Source organism: Polypterus senegalus, chromosome 18 (assembly GCF_016835505.1).
Source record: "Polypterus senegalus isolate Bchr_013 chromosome 18, ASM1683550v1, whole genome shotgun sequence".
NCBI lineage: Eukaryota > Metazoa > Chordata > Cladistia > Polypteriformes > Polypteridae > Polypterus > Polypterus senegalus.
The window spans coordinates 85,122,171-85,146,942 of NC_053171.1; positions in this window are offsets into that span (position 1 = coordinate 85,122,171).

Sequence of the window (24,772 nt, forward strand, 5' to 3'; positions counted from 1 at the left end):
AGCCCCCCCAACCTTTGGACATTTTTATTATTCAATATTCAAATTATTTTTGTAAAACACTCTGCACAGAGCACATGCTCATAGTGCTTGCATAAACTTATAACTATACTAAAATGACAGGAAAATCACAACCCTTACAACATTAACTAAGCAAAACACAGTAAATTCAATTTGATTAACATACAATTCTCATTGATATTATAGTTAGGATGGCCCATTGACAACAGAAGAAAAGAAAACAACTCCTAGTCAACAGTATTTCCGTAAAAATTAAAAGATTTGTCAGATTTAAGAGATAAAGTCACAGTCAGATGCAGTCTCACTTCAGATAACCAAGTCGAAATGGATACCCACCTCCCTTGGACATTCTGTTGTGTGAAATCATAAGTACATGACAGTGCAGAAAGAAAATAAAATCATTTTGTCATTGAACCTAAGACCCATCAGTATCTCTAGTGATACTTGCAATGAGCAGGAATAGTAGCTAGATGCTGAGAAACAAATCAGAAGAGATGAGGCTCAGTAACAGTTCATAATTATTGCTACACTTCAGTTTTATTGCAAATCACTGACAAACAGAGTGGCAGCATGTGAAGCAGGGGTCTCCAAACTTTTTTTCCCTGAGAGCCACTTTTACCAAATAAAAATGGGCGAAAGCTACTCATGTTTTCTAATGTTTATTCTCATAGCTTAATTCAACCCAAACCGAATAAGCTTGTTTTGCCTGAACATTTACAAAATGTTCGTGTCCACAACTCACATTTTGCATTAAAACGTCAGAAAAAATTTTTAGTTCACCTGCTAGTGCATTTTGTATGTCTGTATCCATTTTCTAGTGTATCTCACACTATTGAATTAAAGCATGAATGCTGTCAAATCAAAACAATACAATTCCAAATACACAGATCTGACTTATTCCTTTGTCCTTTTGTTCCATGTCACTGTTTCACTTTATTCACAGGTCCAGTTGCATGTGTGATGTGTTTTTTAGTTAGCCAGATGACTGGCACTGAGGTGTCTATTGGAGTGGAGCCCCTGAGGTTCACTCTTCTGGAGTCATTTAAATGTTCGTCTGTCAGTCTTGTTCTGAACTTTGATTTCATGACATTCATTTCAGACTCACAGAGGTATGGAGACCCAAACAAAGCAGACATTTTCAGAGCTGCTTGGTGAAGATTCTTCTAGTTATCTGGCTCTACTAAGCTCCAGAAATGCTGAGAATGCTGTTGAGACTTTAACTGCACATTATTTTGAAGATTTACTAATATATAATATAGAAAATCCAATGTCTCTTTGTCTGTATGTCTGTCCGTTTTTCACAAGAGAACTACTTAATGTATTTAGATCGGGATTTTTTCTATAATTTGCTCGAACATTCTGGTTCATTTTGCGACTTCTCTCATTTCACTATGTATCATAGTTCACTTGCGGTAATCGATTTATTTGCACAAATCCGAGATCCATACAACAGGCCGATGGGAGGGCCCTTCCTCACTCACTTGCCAGTTTCGGGGCGTGTTCCTTAACTCCACTTAGCTAGCGAACGAGAGAACAATTGAATTCAATTTTGTTTGATATTTAAAATAAAGCATTACTTAGGTCTTGATGAGTTTGAGTCCGGTGTGAACGCTGGCCCCAGCACAGACAGACGGACAGCATAATTCCACCACACACTGTTTATTTACACTATATTTACAGAACTATAAAAGTCACGTGCACTCACAAACCCCAGTGCTGCTGGCACTGATTCCCCCAAAGTCCAGGGCCCACAGTTTCTTGTGCCTTCCTGGCCGCCACCAGTCCTTCCTCAAGCTCAGTCTGCTTCCTCCCGACTTCCACCAATGACTGGAGGGAGGCGGCCCCTTAAATAAGGCTCCCGGATGAGCCCCAGGTGTTCTTGGCATTCCCTCTTTAGCCACGCCCCAGAGTGGCGGAAGTGTCGGCTGTCTTCCTGGCAGCTCTCCGGGCGCCACATAAAGTCTTCCCCCCGGCACTTCCTGGTGTGGCGGAAGTGCCGGGCTCCCGGGATAATTAGGCACTGGGGCGCCGCCTGGCAGTGGCCACGGGTCCCTACAGTGCTGGGCTTCAAAGCCCTGTACCCGAGGCCCCCTGCCTAACCAGGACGGACGCCCCCACTCGGTCTGGAGGAGGCACTCGCCCTCCTCTGGTCCTCCAGGGTGTCCCGGCCGGGCTCCAGCCCCAGCCGAGGACCGTACGGGATAAACCGGCATCGGGGCGCCGCCTGGCGGTGACCACGGGCCTCTACAGGGTAGGGCTTCCATGCCCTCGACCCGTGGCTCCCAACAGAACCAGGACGGACACCCCCTCGCGGTCTGGAGGAGGCACAAGCCCTCCTCACGTCCTCCTGGGCGTCCCGGCCGGGGACCACACCGGATATTCTCTTAAGTGTATGCCACATTGAAAAGATAGATTGCAATTCAGATTGTGGATCATGATTTTGTGTTAAAAGGATCGTGATATGATTTTTTGGAAAGACTGCCTGCCCCTAATTTGACTAATCATGTTTTCAAATGTATGTACTTGGATGCTACTATGCTACTTGGAAAGGGGTGGCGAGCTACCGGTAGCTTGTGAGCAATGTGTAGGAGACCCCTGCTGTAAAGTGACTGATGAACATCACGTGTCATTTCAGAATGCAATGATGGAGCACTTTTATCACATTTCTGTACATAGTGAACTCGAAGATGGTGCCAAAGAGCATGATTTCCAAGTCTGTTAAGAGTGGTGAGTGGCATCAGCAGCTGTGGTAAAATCTGCACAATAATTGTAAAGTTTTATGTATTGCATGTCCTGTTAAAGTCCAGAAGTGTTGAGTTTTTAATCGCACAGTTTTCAAACATTGTAATTTTGGGCAGTCTTTCTCATTCTTACCTGAAATGAAGGGGTTAACCAAATATACATATAAATATACATCCCCCTAGTGATGAAGTTACTGTGTCCAATTTGTAATTCTTATGCAGTAAATAATAAAACCTGTTTGGAATCCACTCCAGCCCACTCTGCATTTGCCTGCAACCGTTAGAACATTGATAAATGAAGCACATTAAATATTAATCAAACTTGACAGACTGTTATGTAAATTGTATTATAACTCTATTAAAAACAGCAAAACAGCTGTCAGTATGCTTTAACATTAAGGTGCAGTGCAGTATTTCAATTAACCAATAAGAAAAAAAATGATATTTTCTGATTATTTTTGCCATCAGTGCAGAATTAAAAAGCAAGACACCCTCCAGAGAATTATTTACAGCCTTGAGCAGATGCATTTTGAGGCTGATTAATATGATCTTTCTTAACTCTTAGCAATCTGATTTCTTGGTAAACATGGAGTTGAGTGTTATTAAATGCTACTCTGTTCAGCTTGAAGGCTCTTGATACTCGATTAAATCTTTTTAGATATGTTAAATCTCATCTCCCCTGAGCTGATTCTCCGCTAATCTGAGAAAACAATGGTTTCATAAAAGAATCAGAAAGTATTTGCCGCCTAGTAAAAGTATTCTGCTACTGTTCTGTTTAGAATACATACCTTGCCACTTTGACTTTTAAGGTGCCGTACAGTAGCCATCAAGACCAAATAAAATGAATTTCTCACTGGGAAGTGATTGCACTGGAAGAAAGAATTATAAAGAAATGTGTAGGTCTTAACTTTCCAGGAGGTTTGGTAAATCTGACTGTTTGTAACTAAGACCCACTCAGAATTTAACCTAAGATGTCAATTTGTTTTCAGTGCCACTTCTGCAGTTTATAGGATCCATCTTGTCTTATCCAATTTTCTTATAAATGTCTCGGTGGATAGAAGCCAAACTGAGTGAACAGGTCTGCCAGGAGGTGAACCCAGGAGATCTGCAGCCGTGAGACAGTATTAACTGTAATGAACAATGTAGTCTGAATAACTTCTTATATTGCTTGTGTTATAAATTAAAACAAGGAAAATTAGTTTTTTTTACTGTAATTAAAATTGCAAGCCAAAAGATATTTTGAGTAATTCTTAACTAAAATCTGGGGTGATCTCAAGTCAGGTTCCAAATTTCAAATACCCGTCTGCCAATTTTCAAAAAGCGATTATTAAGTTAAAAGCTGTTAGAATGCGTTGTTTATTTTTTCAATTTTTTTAAATGTATGTTAATGAAGAAGGCTGGCATGATGGTACAGTAGGTAGTGGTACCGCCATACAGACTCAGCATCCTGAATTTGAATCTCCCAACAGATCGTTGCCAGTGTGGTCTTTGCACAAATTTCCCCACGTCACGTGTGACTTTTTACACTGGTTTTGCTCCCACATCACCAAATCAGTTGTAGAAATTGCCCTGTGGGAGTGTGCGGATGTGTATGTGTGTGTCCTGCATTGAAGTGACTGCCTATCTGGTTTGCCACTTTCACCCAACGCTGCTGGGATAGGCTGTGGCCCCCATTGGCCCTGAAAGCAGGAGTTGCGCAGGATTGAGAAAGTCATTTTAATATTCGCCATTCTAAATGCTTGCAGTATATGTTTTTCTTAGAATATTAATAACTTGTTCAGATTCAGTTATGACAAAATACCCAAGCTACAGCTGCACCCATAATGCTCTCTGACTTTAAACTTTTGTTTGCTATAGGACATGAAATGCATTATATATTATGTGCAAACCAAAGCTTGGATGAAACACCAGCATCCATGTTTATTTAGATAATAATAATAATAATCATAATAATACATTTTATTTATATAGCGCCTTTCCTATGCTCAAGGCACTTACAGAATATAAGAAAGAATGGCAGGGTATACTACTCTTGTAGAAAGATCAAGTGCAGCAAGCAGTTCCCCGTGCTCCCATTCTTCAGCCGTTTTTCTCTCTCACACACACTCTTGTTCTCTCCATCTTCTGGTTAGGTGTTGTAGATGCCACGTGGGCTGGATGGGCATCAGAAGAGGGATTGGTTCCTTACCCAGATGGGAGGCTCCTGACAGGCATATAGGCATCCCGGCCCGGGAGGAAGAAGGGATCAGATCCAGAAGGTAGGATAAAGGGATGGACAGACAGCCCAATGAAAAGAAATGTCTCTTGGGGGTTTTTGATCCCCCCGCATGCCAAATGGCCGTGCCCGTGGATATCAGTGCCCAGTGGGAAGACATCAGGGCATGCCGGGAAATGTAGCCTGGCAGAGCAACTCTGCTGGGGTCACTGGGTGCCACAAGAGGGCACTGCAGGGAGACAAGCTCCCTGTTATAATGAACTTTCACATGAGCCTGGAATCGCTTCCATCGGGCAAAACTCAACTGGAGGAGAGCAGTGCTGTAGTGAGAGGAGTTGTGGAGAAGAATTGGATTATAGAGAGAGAGAAACCTGTGCTTTTGTGTTACTTTGTGGAGGTGTTGTGTCTTGGGTTGAATAAACACACCTTTATTTGAACCCGGGACTCTGTGTGTGTTCAGGCCGGGTGTTTGGGGGTTTGCTGATGCACTGGTTTCTTTCACAGTGTCTTGGTGACCACCTGGGCTATGGGCGATGACCACAAAGAGTTCCTTGATTCTTTCTCAGGGTGTGGCAAGTCAGTTGAAGGTATTTGTTCACTTAGGATAGAACAGGCACAGCTAAGACCCTCTCATTTTGGTACCCTCACTTGGCTTCTCCCATCAATATGCTCTTGAACATTCCTGAGATGATACATACAGGTCAAGTCGCCATAACAAATGAGTAGATTATGTCACAAGAGCTGAAATCAGAAAATAGGACTGCGGGAGACTTAAACCTGAGGCAATGTAATTCTGAAAAATGTGAGAAAAAAAGGAACATCTTTCCGGGTTGTGCTAAGTATGGATCTAAAGTCAAATTAGAGTGTATGCACAAAAATGAGCACATCATGAAACCATATACTGTAATAAGCATGCCTTCAAGAAGTCTGAGCAATCAACATGTTGCCTAATAATGAGGAAGTGAAGCTTTTTGAGGGGTGGGTTTTTCAAGTCAAGTCAAGTGGCTTTATTGTCATATCATCCATACATCGTTTTGCAGAATACAGTGACACAAAATAATATTCCCTAAGACCGCAGTGCAATATATACCTAAATAAAGGACAGGTGCAAGACATGTAAAGGACTATACAGTAACATTAAATAAATGCATGACAGATTAATGAGTAGGTTGTAACCATTTGAAAGAGATAATAATATCATATTATGAATAAATTCATAAATATTAACAAGTAACAACAAAAAAATAATAATAGTAACAATTGCTCTGCATATACATGAGCTGCTAGGATTAGATGTGAGGGCCAGCGTCCGGACAGTTGGGGTGTAGAAGTAGTTGCAAAACCTGGCAGGACTGGTCTGGATGCTACAGTGAGACAAAACGTCCATGGGAGAGATGGGTGCAGCCCTTCACAAAGCTGTAGGCTTTGCAGACGCAACGCTTTATAAAGATGTCTTCAATGGTGGGAAAAGCGGTGCTAAATAACTTTTCTGCTGTGGGCATTATCTGTTGTAGGACCTTATTGTCAGTAGCTGATCAAAATGTCCGCATCATGGATGTTACTATGCAGACACATTTTAGTAAAGATATAAACGAAACAGTCCTTTATCTCTCACTGGATTATCCATTGACGCCTGAGCTCCTGTTGCCCAGTGAGAGAACATCTGAGCAGCAGCCTGATCAGATTTGTTTCTGTCCTCATGTGGACACCCACTTGTTTACCTCACTTCTGTTTCCATTAACATCGGTTATGGCATCAGCGGGTCTTTCTTTTCATAGTGGATTTGTGTAAAGCCATGGTCTCACAGCCTGATCTTTGCAGAATGCTAACGCTGCTCAACAGCTCCCTTAATGTTGCGGTAATGTTGTACACTGAGCAGTGATCACTGATGTACAGCAGCAACAGTAGGTTTATGCAGCACAGTCCACACGAGAGACAACATTTAACACATTTGACACCAAATTTGTTGGACCCGGAGCTGCTTCTGCATCTACAAGCGTTGCCATCTTTCAAATGACAGGCAGCATATCAGCCATGGTTCACCCTCTGAAGCTCTTTTGATCCAATGCCTCTCTGGTTTTGTGTAATGTTTGTGGTTAATTTGTCGTCGCTTTTGTTTTAATTGTTCTGGACACGCAGTCATTATTTGATGTGGATGTGGAATTCAGTATACCTCAATTAGCTCCTCAAAGTCTAGTGTCGTATAATTCAGTAATTAAAGTTGTGTCTTCCTTAAAAGATAATGAATGGCTTTCCTTCTACCACAAGGCCTGAGATATATGTGTGTTCTTCCTACTAGTTTCTCTCTAAGCTTTCTCATATTTTTCTAGAAACCTTGAAGGACAATGTGAAATAGATGAAAACCTCCCACTGATGTTATGAAATCACGCTTTAAAGGTCCTATCTTACCAAAGCAATTAAAGAGGCTTGAGTAATTCATAAGACCAAATAAAATCACATGTGTGCATATTGTATATAATTAAATATACAATTGAAAGAATCGGGGCACGAGATATGTTTTCTTTTAAAATTGAACTGTGACAGAAAACCATAAATGAATACTAAAATGACCAGAGTTATAAATCAACATGTGAAAAACAAGAATCAATCCAGTACCTATAAAAAATATTCATTCCCCTTGGGAGTGTTCACATTATATTGTTAAACAACACCAAATCACAGTTAATTTAATTTGGATTATTTTAACAGTGATGAACAGGAATCGAAGATTTGAGGCCAAAGTGGAAACAGACCTCTGCAAATTGGTCTAAGTTAATTACAAAAATAAACCACAAAACAACTGATCCCCTTTAAGTCAGTATTTAGTGGATGCACTTTTGGCAGCCATTGCAGCCTTGAGTCCGTGTGCACAGGTCTCCCTGTATCAGCTTTGCATATCTCCAAACTTTGCAAACCTGCTCAAGTTCTGTCAGGTGTCATGTTTATTGTAAACTAGCAGAATACCAGCGCTTCGCAGCGGAGAAGTAGTGTGTTAAAGAAGTTATGAAAAAGAAAAGGAAAAATTTTAAAAATAACGTAAGATGATTGTTAATGTAATTGTTTTTGTCATTGTCATGAGTGTTGTTGGCATATATATATATATATGTATATATATTTATACATACATGTGTACATATATACACACACACATATACTATGGGGTGCCAAACAGGCAAATACATTGATTTTGTGAATATATAAAGTCGGCGTCAGAATATATAAAGTCAAAACTTGTGTATATAAAGTCATTCCCGAATATATAAAGTCAAAACTTGATTATATAAAGTCAGCGTCAGAATTTATAAAGTCATTCCTGATTATATAAAGTTAACATTGGAGTATATAAACTCACTCCTGAATATATAAAGTGAAAGTCAAAATCTATTGATTGAAACGACTCTGAACTGAACTAAGTTAACAAAAACGTATTCAGAAAAATAAATTAAAAAAAACACTGTTCGGTTAATGTTTTGAAAATGATTCATGTGCCCTGCCCAGGATTGGTTCCTGCCTTGCGCCCAGTGTTGGCTGGGATTGGCTCCAGCAGACCCCCATGACCCTGTGGTCGGATTCAACGGGTTGGGAAATGGATGGATATTCCAGCGCGGACTGTATATTCCGACACTGACTTTATATATTGAAGTTTTGACTTTATATATTGTAGCGCTTACTTTATATATTCCGACGCTGACTTTATATATTCAAGATTTGACTTTATATATTCCAGCTCTTACTTTATATATTCCGAAATATTCCAACAACGTCTTTATATACTCAGGTTTTGACTTTATATATTTGGGAATGACTTTATATATTCCAGCGCTGACTTTATATAATCAAGTTTTGACTTTATATATTCGGGAATGACTTTATATACACAAGTTTTGACTTTATATAGTTAAATTTAGTCATCACAGCATAACTTTTTCTTTACCATAGAAATTTAAAGACTAAATTCAACTTCCATTCCTAACAAAGATATTTCTGGTGACTAAATAGAAGCTACTTATATCCAAAATCGAGCTATTGAGCTGTCGCCTGCCTGGCTGAATAAGTTACCCTCGCTTCGCTCTTACTTTTTTACCGTTTATATAATCATGGCTAGTGGCGGAAAAATTATAAAATGGAAGGAGGATTACACTGAGTATGGCTTTACCAAAACAATTATTGATGGCGAATCGATTATTCATAAAGCTTGAATTGGTGATCTGTTTTTCTGTGTTAACCTCATATTTTTTCATACTTCTTCTCAAACCAAGGTGGTGCGAGGGTAAAATGAATCGGGAAGCGCTGATCAATGTAATCGGTGTACCCGGAAATCATGCATTGACAGAAGTTCCCCTTTGCTTGTAATGCAAAGTGTGATTAAATGCGTGATTTTTTAACGCGTTATGGAGCACATGCATCGAAGCTTCTCAGCTGTGCTTGTGCTAAGAAAAGGAAACATTTTAAAAATAACGTAACACAATTGTCAATGTAACCTTTTGTAAGTAGTGCCTGGAGGATTCAGTGTGGAGAAACTGTAGAGACAGCTTGTGTATTTACTTGTGGATTTTTCTGTGAGTATTTGGTGGCAGTCTCACGAAGTTGCTTCGGAAGACGGCATTAGCCGCGGAGCTCAGCTCAGAGTGAAATGAGGTGAATGGGAGGGGAGATGATGACGTGACTCCCCCACCCGCCTTAACTGTCAATCCCCCACAAACACAGTCTCTCAGAATTTGCATAAGCACAGCCCTTCACCTGCAATTTTAACTTAGTTACAAAGTGATCAAAACTCTCGTTTATATCCTACGTCCTCTCATTAAATTTGTATCCTGCATTAGCCGTGGGCATGACAAACGCCAGCGGCAGCCTGTCTATGAACTTAATTTAAACTTTAGGTTTACACCGTGCTTTGTTTCCGAAGTAGCAGCACTCATGAATATGGTTGTATATGTCACTCACTCTCTTCTTATTGTTTCGCTGCCTTCTCAATTATATAATGCATGTTTTCTTCAGCGCGTTTTGTAGCTCTTCCTGGTTTTCTACGTACTGTGTTGACAGTCAGTTCACATGATTACGTGGGAGGCGTGATGATGTCACACGAAACTCCGCCCCCCACGGCTTTTCAGCCCAACTCCATTACAGTATATGGAGAAAAATAGCTTCCAGTTATGACCATTACGCGTAGAATTTAGAAATGAAACCTGCCCAACTTTTGTAAGGAAGCTGTAAGGAATGAGCCTGCCAAATTTCAGCCTTCTACCTACACGGGAACTTGGAGAATTAGTGATGAGTCAGTGAGTGAGTGAGTCAGTCAGTCAGTGAGGGCTTTGCCTTTTATTAGTATAGATGAACAGCATTTTTCAAGCACGGCCACAAATTCTCAATTGACTGGAGATCTGTGGTCTCATATATAATGCTTTGTGAACAATTCACACCAAAACATGGTGTATGGACAAAACTAGAAATGTGCGTATGCACAAAAAAACTCAGATGAGTAAAACTGCGTAAGCAAAGTTCTACACACTTTCACCTAGTAAATGCCAAACAACAAGAACTTTAACACACATGCACAGGCCTACAGCCCCCTCACCCGACTCCTCCCAGTATTTTGCCTATTTGAATATGCAAATCCCCCTCCCGTTCAGTGTATTGTTAAAAGACAATGGCAAAAGCACTTTCATCGAATGTGAAATGGAGGTCCTGCTCAGTGAAATGGAAGTAAGGAAAAACATACTATTTGATGACTTAAGCAATGGTATGAGCAGCAAGAGTAAAGTGATGGAGTGGAACAGAGTGGTGGAGGCACTCAAAAGTTCAAGTTCTTGAAGTCGCAAAGTGCCCTAAATAAAACAGAAGTGGTCAGATTTCAACGTTGATGTGAAAAGGCGAGTTGGAGCCCACTGTCTGACTGTTAACACCACCGGAGGTGATAATGGAATTCCTGGGCTCACACTGTTTGAGCAACAAGCTTCTGCAATTACTAGCAAACACGTATACAGTATATCTTGCCACAACATTAATTATACATTTTTGCATCACACATAATTTTCACATTAATAGAATGGAAATACTTTCTACTCATATTTACATAAGCAAATTCATTCCCTGAAGGCACCTTTATAGTAATGTGCGTTCAGTCAACCTCTCCGATTACATTGCACTTTGATGTTTGCCTGTTCAACCAGTGTATAAGGAAATCTTATCTATCTGGATGACAAGTGCATAACACCGTCCGATGCAGCTGGCATGGTGTGACTCAGGGATGATCAGAAATACCTGATTGGATTAAATTGGACAAACTTTATTAATCCCAAGGGGAAATTCACATGCATAAAAAAAAACAAGGATACAGATTCACATGACAAATAATACAGACAAGCAATCAATCCATAAATAAATGTACAGTATATTGTGCAGAAATTTCAAAATGATCTCGAGTATGTTGGGAGGAAGCCTGATATTGAACTGCCTGGTAGCAGTGGGCAGAAAAGACCCCTAGAGGTGCTTCTTGGCACGCTGTGGTGGAATGAGCCTGTAGTTAAAATTGCATCCCTGGAGGGGATGAAGGGGATTTTTCATGATGGCATCCAATTTTGCTTCCAATTTTTTTATTCCCTTCATGGTGTTCAGTTAGCTTTTATTTCAGCGTTTTTGTTAGGATAAGTTTTTATGTAAAATATTTTTAATGCCATTATCCATTCATTCCATTCTTTTTTTGATTCCACAAATTCTATTACAGATTTGCCAGATACAAGAGTCTCAGATGTAAGCTAAGCACCGGTGCTGGGTATGATGCCGTCTATGGTGGTAATATTATTGTTCCTACTACTTGAGCCTGACCTTGACTTCAAGTCCATCATTCTAATCCTGATAGCACTGTAAGAAATGTGAACCTCTGACAAGCTGAATATGCCCATAATACAGTTCTCACATGTCCATATAGATTTTAGTGGATGCCCTCTGTGTTCAGGTTAGTTTCTGCTCCCTAAGCCTTGTAAATCAGAGAAATGTCTTTTGACATGTCAGCTCAGGAAGTGCATTTCACCCTATGTGGATATGCTTTAATATCAGTTTATCACATTTGGACCAGCAGACAGAGAATCAATATTCATTACAAAGTAAGTAGCACTGAGAGCTCCAATTGCATACAATGAAGTCAGCTTTGGTTGCTTAAATGCGACAGTTAGTAATTGTCACAAGGAAGACCCAACTTTGTCTCTCTCTGATAATTACAAATGTTCACTACATCCTCCTTCTTGATCCAAAATTAATTGGATTCTCATGACACTCAGCCATTTCTAAAAAGATGAACCCAGCTGAAGCAGAATACAGTCGGGACGCAAAAATGCTGCACAAAAGCGCCCCGGGTAGGGTGAAACCAGTCTTTAGCTGCTGAATGCCTTAAATGCTTATTCATTTATGAGCTTGGAAAAAAGATAATGGGATTACCTCTGTGGTTTCAATTTTCTTTTTGTTTAATTTTGTGCCTCACTAAAGGATAATGGGTTCCCCTCTGTGGTTTCAATTTTCTTTTGTTTGCGTATTTATAGAAGTGCATTATTTTGGCTCTAATCTTGCAATACATGTGCATGGTAAGAGATAATGAATTAAAAAAGCAAATTTTGATCATGACAAATTCCAAATGAAGCGACTGCTTTAGAAACGCACTATAAATACAGTTCAATACAGTACGTAAGCCAAGAGACCATTAAGACTCCAATTTGATTCTTATTGACAAACCTCCAATTACAGGTTGCAGTCACTGCAGCTTGCTGGGACTATAATAGCAAAGTGTAATGGCTGAGAAATGAAAGGGAGTAATGTGATTATAATGAAAGAAGATTAAAAGCTAAAACTGTTGCTTTATTTTAACGAGCTGGGCTCCTTATTTTCACAAAGCAATTTTTGCAAAGCAGCAAGCAGATTTTTGTCTTAGCAGAAGGGAAAAACATTCAAGTGTGGGCTCAACTCTGATTCTGTTACAATGAATAGGGACAACAACAAAATAGAAAATTCATCCCAAGTCGCTGTTTGACCAAAGGCTACAAGCAGATTCTGTATAAGTACAAGTCTACAGGGCATTAGCTGAGCCACAGCAGCTAAACAATCAGACCATAATTGTTGAGTACTCCCAGATATGTCTCAGCAGCTTTGTAGGAGAGCAAATACGGATATCCCTTCATTCATTCATGTATTTATTTTTCATTTTTGTGTTTGACATAATGAAATAAAACAATAAACCCTTGTATTTATTGTACTGAATGTTTTCATTTAATTACTGCTCCTATACTACAGTGCCATCACAAAGTTTTCAGACCCCAATTTTTTTACATTTTTTTATGTTGCTTCCTTATGCTAAACATTATTTAAAATTATTACAATTTAAATTATTCAAATTTGTTCCCTCATTGAGCAACACTCAATGCCACAGAATGACAGAGCACAAACAAGATTTTAGTAATTCATGCAAAACTCTCTATTACATTAAAAAACATCCTGTGACGAGACAAGACTTTTTGGAAGATTTTTTCAAGTCCCGTCAGATGAGACTTTGGCCATGAGATGTTTTCAAGTCCCGCCCTCCTCTCAGCCATATTCAACCACGCCCACGGTCCTCTCACCTCTCATTCGTGTGAATGCTTTTGTCAGACACAGTTTCTGCTCTATCGGCTCTTATAAATTTTAATGTTTTTCTCACTTTAAGTTACCAGTTAAAGAAGACGTATTATGTCCAAATTTTGTTGAAGAATTTCATCACGAAGGGGTTATCGGCAGAAAAAAGGAGAACATGGGCAATCCTTGCACCGAGAAACGATGAAGTCAAACGAATTAATGCCAAAAATGTTGATTGGTTACACGGCAAATTGGTTAAATGCGTATCAATAGACTATACTGAAACAGTTTGTGGTGATCGTGGGGAAGGTGAAAACATCAACTTACAATATCCCGAAGAATATCTACAGCCGTTAACACTGTCTAGTCTTCCACTGTAGAAAGAAGGATGTATCCAAGAAAGGTAATGTAGGACATCTCCCCAGTAACATTACACACCAAAGAAGATCTTGATATGCCATTTGTATTAAAACATTAACAGTTTCCAATTAGAATAGCTTTTGCAAAGACAATTAACAAGTCTCAGAGCCAAACATTCAAAAAAGTTATTTTATTTAAAAGGGAGAAAGAAACGAAATTCACTCACGGGCAGTTATACGTTGCATTGTCACAATGAAAATCCAAACACAGAATCAAAATTAAATGCGATATTGATAAAAAGTTAATTAAAAAATTGTATTTACTGAAGTTTTATAGTAAAAGTGCAAGTTTAAAAAGTATTTGCATGTTAAATTCAAAGCCAAACGGAACAAAATCGTATTACGCAACGGATAACTCTAATGTAACATGAAACATAATTTACTTTCAAACTATTACGTTTTACTCTTTTTTTAACATGGTTAATTACTCGCTGTAATGTAAAATAGTTCTATTATCCATATGTAACAATTCCCATGAAAATAGAAATGTGTTTAAATTGTACATCCGCTTCCCCATACGCGAGCGGCAGAACCTCTAAGAGGCTAGGCGTAGCACAGGCATAGGGGTTGGCTAGCGAAGCAAGCAGGGGGTGAAGCCCCCTAGTTTATTAAAAAAAATTAAATATCACATTGACACAAGTATTCAGACCCATTGCTATAACAGTTGAAGTTTTGCTCAGAGGCATCCCATTCTAATCTTAGCTCCAAGGCTAAGGATCTGCACTGGTATGTAGAAGGTGGCTGGTTCAAAACCCATTACAGCAAGAAGGGATCCTACTCTGTTGGACCCTTGAGGCAAGGCCCTTAACCTGAAAATTGCTCCAGGAGTGCTGTATAATGGCTGTCCTGGCACTCTGACCCACAAAAGTCCTTTGAAAAGACAATATCTTCTGTGGAATTAGTACTAGGGTGTTGTACTGTATTATCCATTATGGATGTAGTGAAAAGGCAAGCATAATGACACCTTTTATTGGTTATCTAAAAATATTACAATATGCAAGCTTTAGATGCAACTCAGGCCCCTTCTTCAGGTAAATAAAGTATATTATCATCCTTATTTCTGCACCTTGTTTGGTGTCCAACTGTGGTCAATCCTGTGATTGCACATGATTAGGACAGGCACACACCTGTTGTTGTGGTGTGCAAAATCTGCGGATTTTCATCTATATTTTCATTATATTTTGCTCAAGACAATACTAGATGAACTTAAATACAGGACACATCATAGCATATACTCTTCCTGAATTGCACCTTATTTTTAAAGCAGCTGTTCAAACAAAAAGAGGAAGACATGGCAATGCCTCAGGCTATCAATTACTTCATAACCTGAAAAAAGGATGGGCATCTGGGACAACAAGTTGCTAAATGGGTTTACAGCCTGGGAAAAGAAGACATGCTAGTAGGTACTAAGCAACGTCAAAAACTTTATTGTTTGGGAAACTGATGAAGGTGTTTGAGCAAATCCATTCATCATATTGACAGCCAGCCAATCAGGTGAATGTAGCAATCACATCTTGCGAAACCCCATAGGTAGAATTTTATTATAAATATGCCTCGTCTGAAGAGTGACAGAAGAGCTGGAACCAAGTCATGAAGTCAAATAAATTGCCTGCAGAGGCTTCATCATTTTTAATGGAAGTTGTGGAAAAACCACAGCTCTTCCTAGAGATACTCACTGAGTGATCAGGGCAGAAGGACCTAGCTGAGATAGGTGACCAAGAACCTGGTGATTGAGAGAAACTGTGTGGAGATGAGAGGAACTCCAAGAAGGAAAACCAATACTGCAACACTCCATTGATCTGGGCTTCATGGCAGAGTGGTCAGACAACCAAAATGTACCTAAACGATTCTCAGCCTATAAAATACAAGATAAAACCAAGATTGAACTGTCTGACCTCAACTTTAAGTGTTATGTCTGAAGGAAACCAGGTAGCAATCATCGTCTGTGCAATACCATACCAACAGCGAAGCATGGTGGTGGCAGCATCATGCTGTGAGGTTGCTTTTCAGTAGCAAAATACAGAGAAATCCATAAAGAAAACCTGCTTGAGCGAAATCTTTACCTCAGATTAGACCACAAGTTCACCTTTTAACACCACAATTACACCAGGAACAAAGCAAATACAATACAGCAGTGCCTTGGGGACAACTGAGGGAATGATCTTGAGTTGCCCAGCCAGAGACCAGACATGAACAATCTCTGAAGAGAACTGAAAATAGCAGTCCACCAACAGTGTTGATCCAATCTGTCAAAGCGTGAGGGGATCTGGAGTAAAGAATGATAGAAAATCCCCATATCCAGGTATGAAAATGCTTCTTGTGTCATGTCCAAGAAGACTCCAGATCATAATCTCTGTTAAATTAAAGGTGCTTCAACAATGTATTAAGTAAATGGTCTGATTGCTTGTATCAATGCAATATTTCAGTTTTTTATTTTTCAGAAATTTGCAAATATTTCTAAAATCCTTCTCTTGTTTTGTCATTCTAGATAATAAATGTTACTCGATGCGGAAAAAAAATTACAATAGAAAAAAATATGTAAAAGTTAAAGGGTCTGAAGACTTACTGGAGGCCCTGGATGAATTCTCATTACTTTTCAGGCAACCTTAAAGAATACTTCTTCTTGGTATACTTTTTTCTGTGTGATCTTTTAGTATATTCTGAGGTTTGCAGTAGCACAAAATCTAGCTGTATGGTTTATTTTGCAATGTTTGATCTCTGGACTTATGCTCATATTTTCTACTGTTATGTTTTCATTTTATCGCTCTGTAGTTTTTAGTTTACCTGTGTAGGCCACCATTTTGTGTTTCCTTTTCCATAACCCAAATTTGGGTCATGATTTCAGAGGTTGTGCCACATGATGTCAATATCATGACGAGTTATAAGCTGACACTGCGTGTTAAACATTGTGGATACTTAAAAGGAAAACTTTCATTGTGATTTGTGATTTATAATTATGATTTACTAGCAGACCTAGCGCGCTTCGCTGCATGTTTAACCGGCTAGTTTCAGCAGCAGATCTTGGTTTTTCCAATCTAGACATCCTGTCTTTTTCAGATTCTTTTAACCGCCTGGTTTCGGCAGCCATTCGTCCTTTTCCCAATCTTGAAATCCTGTCTTCTTTAGATTTGTTTAACCGCCTGATTTTGGCAGCGAATCGTTTTTTTTCTAAAGTAGAAGTCATTTCTTGTTGAGATTCGTTTAATCGCCTGGTTTGGCAGCCAAGCGCTTTTTTTCCAACCTAGAAGACCTCTCTTGTGATCCGTTTAATGGCCTCGTTGATTGCATGTCTTCCAAGGTAGTTTCAATACTTATTTCTTGCATGGAGTCTTCTCCCCTTTTATGAGTGACTGTGTAAGTACCACATGTACTAAACAGTAAATTAGTAAAGGAGAAAGGACTAAACACTAAGGAAAAAGAACGGCAAGACCGCGTCAGCTACGGAGCTCAGCTCGGAGCGAAATGAAGTCAATGAAATGACGTGAATGGGAGGGGAGATGATCACGTGACTTCCCCACCCGCCTTAACTCTCCATCCCTCCACAAACACACAAACACAGTCTCTTGGATCCCAACTCTCCTTTATATATATAGATTCTGACCCTGTGGCTTTTCCTTTTGACTACAAGTCCTTGTCCTTGTTGCCTGACAGCTTTTAAAGGAGTTAGCAGTAGTTGCTGATATAGTTGTCTTTAAAAAGCCTGGGGTCTGACCCTCGTCCATCCTTTTTAAGTGTTTTTTGTCTTCACCTTGCCCAACATCTGTTACTCACCAATGTTAAGTGTGCTGATTTTTGTGTAAGGAATATAAAAAAAGGAAGCCCTGCGAGAGCTCTTCATTCTAGCGTTGTACTTAGTGCCTCTGACAGAGCCTTTATTTGGGCTTAGTATTTCAGATTCTGTGGCTTGTTTTGGACTCTGTTTTTTTTGCATACCTTTTGTCTCTTGTTTATTTATGTTTGTCACAGATGTGTACCTAGGGACCACCTTGGTAATTAAGGTAAACACCACCCCTCTCAGACAAGAGGGGGTGCTATCACTAACAATGACTTCTCTTTCCTCCTCTCCAATTTGGAGAAAAAGATCAACTTAGCCTCACCTACCAGGCCTTAGGTAGGCCATGCTCCGTCTTTCCTAGATGCTTTAAAAATGGGCATCAGCAGAAGTGAGGCTTCCATTTGGACATATGCTGACCATAAGATGGACGCCTTCGAAAGAGGAGCCAGAGATGAAGGCTGAGAAACCTTTTTCTTGTGTCTGTGGGATTGTTTTTTTTTTTTGGCTTTATTTTGTAAATCTGTTAAAAGATCACTTTTTGTCACCCTTGGTTTGTTCATTGGTTGCAATGTATTTGAACTTTTTCCTACTAAGTTACCTTTTATGAGTTACATTAAATATTTTTACATTTTTACCTACTTTCCCCACTTTGTCAAGATCTTCAATTAAGACTTCACTCCACTCTCCATCTTGGTAAGTATACTTCTTTGTTACAATATCCTGAAGAAGCAGCTAGAGCAATGTGTTTCTGAGATCAAATTTTTAAACTATAGACTGCATCTGACAACATTAGGTTTGTCCTTGCATGACGTCAGTAGTGTAGCAATATCTATTGACTTATATGCACCTGAGAGTCCCAAAGCATTAGAGCCACTAGAGGGGAAAACACCATCAAAGCCCACAGCTAGTAACACAGAGAGACACATAGAATTTCTATAAATAAAAATATGTATACGTGTGAGTCCCTGTCTTGCACCCCAAAACATGAGGCTGAGGCTCAGTACTTTAGCTTGAAAACAGGAACAGCACGGTTATTTATTGTTAATGTTATTGATCTGCCATTTTCCTATACACAGACATAGCAATCAGGCAGTGTCGTGGCCAAGTAATACTGTTCCCTTCATTTATAATGTTCCTTACATCACCCATCGACGACAGGCCCTTATAGCACAAACGCGATCGACTTGGATTTGCTTTTGCTGTGAGCCGCTACAGCTCTGAGAGCCTGTGGTTGCCCTGGCACTTGATAGGCTGTCTTCCACGGATGCGGCGATTCGAGATGCGCTTCAGGGTGTCATCCCGTTAGGGGGTGTCCCAAAAGAGTTTAGAAATCTTACAGCATTAATAACCAAAATGCTCTGTAATAACAAGAAGCTTCATGGAGCACAAAAAGTAAAAAAAGATTTGCCTGAAATGTCAAAGGCAATACAAGGCTAACAAATCCACGGCATAGTCAAAAAATACAGCACAAATCTAGAAAAATCACACAAGCAAACAAAATCACAGTAATAATTTAAGAAGACTCACCCCACAGTGAGTGCATTCAGATAAACTGCAAAGGACCGTGGGCTCCCCCTACCTTTATAAAGCTGAGGGCAGTCCCTTGTGATCATGGGCAGGTGGCCCCGCCTCCTAGGGAACCACCCACAAAACACAAGGAATTTAACACAGGCATAGGGAATGGAGAAAATAATAAACAAAAGTAGCATTTACATCAATCAAAGAGTCAAAAGCAAACAAAAAAAAGGCATAAAACAAGAATTTGAACCCAAGCCAGGGGAGGAAACATAATTGAAATATAACACTGACATTTAGAGGGATTATAATCTATCTATAGTGAAGTAACATCATTCTTCAAAGTGATCAATGCATTTAGGAGCAATCGTGACACGACTGCAGCAAGAAAAACAAGAAATAAAACAAATAAATCATTGTACAATCACAAAAGGCATCCAGATTGATGGTGTATGGCTCAATAAAATGAACCTCACCTGGCAGGGTCTGAGAATTTCCCCAAGAAAAGATGCAGGCTATTGCTAGAAATGAAGAGGTCTGTTGAAGCCTGCTTAACCATTGTCTACGATGACTCTCAAAAAAAAAAGCTGTATAGAAAATGAGATGGATCTGAATGAATGAAAATACACACATCTCTGCTTAACACCGATGTAGTTGCTATGGAAACTTGCATAATCCTGCTATAAGGAATCGTCACCGGGGATGCTTAACCACAGCAGTTTCAGAAATATAAACATCGGTGCAATCAAGTTTTCACAGGTTAAATAGTCTACATAAATATATATTTACAATTAAATGATCCTTGCATTTTCTGAACACTTGTTTGTCCTTCATTTTGGGTTATGTATACTTTTATGTTATTAATATTAAAAAGGCTAATGTGCTCAGAAATATAATCTAAATGTATACATAGAGTATAAATGTATAAATTGAGTTGTGACAGAGTGCCTGAGCCTATGTCACACACCTGATAGAAGTAGACCAGATAGTGAGTACCTGGCCAGCAGCCATACCACCTACACTTCAGAACAGATGTAAGACCGTGGTCATAAAAGATCCCTGAGCATCTTTTGAAAAGAATATAGCGTTTTCAGTGTCCTAGCTAAATTGCCCTTCATGACCTTGCACCCTAATCATCTACTGTTCCTTATTGGCTAACTATCTCTCTAACCACTTCACCATCTAATAGCTAATGTGTGCTGAGCATACTGACAAAAGAATGAAAGCTGTCACATCATCCAGTTGGATGCTACATGTTGGTGGTGGTTGAAGTGTCTCCACACTGTCTATGTAAAAGCACTTAGGTTAGAAAAGCGCTATATAAATGTAATTGATCAATCGATTAAATGTTACAACAGCCATTACAATAATCAGTGGCCCTTGAGATCTCCAGCCAGCCAACTGGGCATCTGGCCTGATGAGTTCCCTTTATCCACACAGAAAACAAGACCTGCCATGCTTGGACAATAAGTCGTTACCTCTTACTCCTGACACAAAGCCTCCAAGGCGCATCAATCTTCCAATAAAGTTTGTCACTTGTTTTTATAGAGAACCAATAACAATGCTGATGATTATATTTTATATAAGACATATGATGTTTAAGGTTGTGGCGGACGGCTGGGGATCCTGCCCAGCCAGGATGCCTGGAAGGACTGGGAGAGGGACAATACCTCCCCTGGGCCACGAGATGGCAGCTGCCCCGGTCTGCATCAGGGCCACGTGATCAGAGCTTAGAAGCTCAACCCTGTTGGGGCCCGTGGCCAACGCCGGGGGTGCCTGGAAGATTGTGGAGCCCTGAATTGCAGCACTTCCACCACACTCAGAAGTGCTTCCAGAAGAAATTCCAGACAAACCCGGAGTGCTTCCAGGTGCTCATGTGGCACTTCTGCCACACCAGGAAGTGCTGCCGGAAGGCAACCTTTTTCGAGTTGCGGCACACTAAGTCCAAAAATTTTCTTTCACGGCGCACCTGAGGGACTGCCCATAAATAAAGTCGTGACGACACAATCTATAGACAATAGCCAATAAAACCAGTTAATTTTACAAGTTTGAAAGACATTTTATTAATAAAGGAATAAAAGGATAAATCTTAAATTTAATTAATGTGAACGTTGAGATTGTTTTTCAGCACATATGAGATTGATTCGAGGATCAATTCTTGAAAGACAGACACACATTTCCTTGACGATCATTTGAAGTCTCTCGCGTTTCTTAGAGTTCATTTCCGTATCCGTACAGTGAGCGAGATCTTCTAACAAGAAGACTTTTTAAGTCTCACGAGATGTGTTTTTGACACCGCTGGTGTTGATATTATGATGAATGGTGAACAGCGAAAATTTTAACTTGCATTCAAAATAAATACATTAGTTTATTCAACAATCTGGTTAACTGTTATCTGTTTATCCAACATAAAATATATTTTTTAAACATTATCTTTTTAATCAACCAAAAGTTTAAAAACACTAGCAATTTTAAATATTTTACAAAAGTTTTCGCGGCGCCCCTAGAAAGCGTACCGGTTGCCTGACAATGTTTTAGATCATGGACACTTTGATGTCATGTGTAAAATATACTTGATCAGATCCTTATTTTTGACCCATTTCTCCTACTTCTATCATATCACCTTGCAAGAACGGACTGTCCACTTGCTGCCTAACATATCACACCCTTTGTCAGGCTCTACTGTAACAAGATAATCAATGAGATTCATGTTACCTGTCAGTAGTTGTGTAACGTGCCAGCAGCCATGCAACATCATAGCAACCAGACACACAAAATGGCAGCACCCATGAAAACAGCTATGCAAACTGGCAGCACCTGTAGGACAGTGGTTCTCGAGCTCAATCCTGGAGACCCTAGTGTCTTCATGTTCTTGTTCCACCCAACTCCTGTTTGAATTGGACTCCTGGCCTAATTAATAACTCTGGTATTTCCCAGCATTTGAGTTTTGGAGTCAACATAGAAATTCCAAACCTTCATTTGGTAAATGTGTGTTAGAATGTACCAAGCATTTACTGTATGTGTGTTACATAGGAATAATTTACTGTTTTTATTTTTTTTATCTCAGCTTTTACGATTTTCACCTTCTCTATGATTTTTATGTTTGATTTTCCCTTATTTACTAATCACCACATTAGCAGGTCCTACGCTGAAGCAGTTGCAACCTTTCAGTCTTCAATGATGTATTCCTGGGTGTCTGCTCTGCTTGTGTTTGATTGTCATGCTATCTGAACAAATCAAAAAGAGAAATTAAATAAGAAAATTAAACAGTGGTATAGCGGTATAACAAATGTAAAAGCAGTTGGAACAAAACACACTGGGGTCCCCAGGGCTGAGTTTGAGGACCACTACTTTAGGAAACCCGAGCCACAAAATGGTAATGCAGTAACATCAACAAAATAACATTAAAATAATTCAAATTCTAAAATAAAAAGTAATTGTGCACCAAAATAAAAAAAAAGAAGTCCATAATGAATTTAGTGAATTCTTGCAGTAGCTGCTAGAGTGCTAAAAATTAGCAAAAAGACACCCATGGAGTAAAATAAAAAAATCATCATTAACGTGACAGTGTTATTCTAATCATTCAATATTAATATGTCTGTGAGGCTCTAATTTAATGTTCTGGTGTTACTGTATATGCAATTTTGTTTTTTTCTCTTCTACGTACTCAGGTGGCATCAGGTATATAAGGTATATAACTGAAATGATATATGATACATAAACATTTAACTGATGGTAAATAAGCAGCCCTTACATAATCCTCCTTTAATTTTAAAAAGTATGAGTAACATGATATTGCATACTGGCGGCAACTAAATGGTGCACTGAAGTGTGAAAGAAGCGGGATCCTTTCAGATTAACCTAAATTATTATTGTTCAATTACTAGAAATAGCAAGTGCCAATTATTTAGTTGCGTGTTGTACAATTGAGCATACAATATAGTGAGCGTTTTAGTGCCTTCATTATTGTATTCATCCAGAGATGCTCCCAGCTTTAGGATGAACTTTTTTAGGAGATATATAGGCCGTAGTCAGTATCAAAGATGACTCCTTTGGTTGCAGCCTAAGACTGATGTCTTTTAGGTGGTGATTTCCTCAGTGCTGCCTCAGAACATTATGTGCGTTCGGTCCGTGCCTAGCAGTCAGTTCTTCTGTATGAAGAATATTTGAATAAGATGGCAAAAAAGGGCAGCATCTACACTCTGCTGCCCTCGTCTTGCTTATTCACAATTGTCTACCTGTCACATAATAAAGGAAAACACTACCAAAAATCAGATTTTTTTAATATATTTTTTACAACCTATAGTTCGTTGTGATTGTCGCAAAAAACTTTTGGTAAGTCCAGACATGCCAAAGTTTCTGGTACGATAGGAGTCTATGGTGACCAACACTGGACAACAGCAAACAACATCAAAAATGTCAATGAAAAAATCTGACGTCACTCATGTCACCTAGTCCTCATGTCATGTCATTCAGTTGTATGCTCACAACAAGCAAAACACATGTATTTTTTGCTTAAATATTATTAAATAAATAATGCTAGAAAAGTAAGAAGCCCCTACACATGTGATGGCACTTTTGACTCTTGACCTGTAAATGAGGGTTAGAAGCAGGTCTTCATTTCAAAAGTGCAAATGTGTGAAGGGGCTTCCTGTTTGTGGGCTACTTTGATTTTCCAGAGTAATGTTCTTCAGCTGTGTTTGAATTGTATCTCCCACTCAACCACCTACTTCTGGTTAAATGAATAAATAGTGCTTGACATCTGCGGTAAACACGGAACTCTCACAAGGACCTTGGACGTTGTCTGTTTAAAGGAAATGGCCTCCGATTATAAATATTGGAAAATCTGCACCAACAAAAACTAACAATGTTACTCAAAAAAACAGTCAATGCAAGACCAAAATCCTACAAAATGCCAGTGACACAGCCTGACAAGTTGATCCTTTTACAGCCCGACTCCCAGGCCTTCTTCTGCAGTTAGTTCAGTTGCTGTTTGCTTCAGCTGGTGCTTTCAGAGTATAGTGTGTAAAATACACATCTGGTGGGCATTTCCCAAAAGAAAAGTTTGTAGCTGCTTTACATGCTGCTAAACAAACTGATAACAGCTGAATTCTGCAATGGCGATTAGGAGAAGGCAACCAGATTCTGCCTGGAAGAATACGCGGCCGGTCTGTCTAGGGAAGTGGGGGTTATTGGTGAACAGGGACTCTGGGTATCGTGGTTTAACAATGCTGTACACAAATGCATTTACATTGTTCAGAAATATGACAACTCTAAAGAATCAAAGAAACACAGCCTTCAAAGCCACTCCTATAATAAGGCACTTTATTACCTGTGTACTTTAAATTGCTGGGGTGTATTGCTACTGTACATTCCAATGCAAACTACAGCCACTTTGATGCTGCTTTCACATGCAATAACTCAATTGAATTGCAAAGCTCTATACTGCCACTCAAATCGCATTTTATTTTCACTGCCGAGTGATATGCGA